The following is a 513-nucleotide window of genomic DNA, read 5'->3' as shown; positions in this document are numbered from 1 at the left end:
CTTGAGCAGACTTGGGCATAGCCTCGCAGATCATTGCAGACTTCGGCAGATTGTCGCAGACCTTGGAGGAAGATAGAGCAGAAGAATAAGACTTCAGCAGACCATTGCAGACCGTCCAGAAGAAGAAGCGAAAGCTGTGGCACTTCTAGTGCTGATCCTGCTCTACAAAGAGGCTTGGCTCTTTGTAGGAGTTGTAACACTTGAGCTGTAGCTGTAACACCTCCGCTGCTAATCCTGCCTTTCAAAGAGGCTTGGCCCTTTGCTGATCTCTGCCCTGCAAAGAGGCTTGGTCCTTTGTAAGAGCTGTAGCACATCTATCCTGCTCTACAAAGAGGCTTAGCTCTTTGTAAGAGTTGTTTTCATAAGAGTTGTAACACTTGTGTCCTGCCCTGCAAGGAGGTTTGGTTCTTTGAGCTGTAAATAAAACCTCACTGTTCCTTCTATGGTCTATCGATTCATTCATCGAATCGTTGAGACCAAGAGCCTGGAAATCCAGTGTTAAAAATCCGTTAT

The sequence above is a fragment of the Otolemur garnettii genome, unplaced genomic scaffold, assembly GCF_000181295.1.
Source record: "Otolemur garnettii isolate 467f Iridium unplaced genomic scaffold, OtoGar3 scaffold00093, whole genome shotgun sequence".
Lineage (NCBI taxonomy): Eukaryota > Metazoa > Chordata > Mammalia > Primates > Galagidae > Otolemur > Otolemur garnettii.
Note: the sequence above shows the minus strand (reverse complement) of the source record.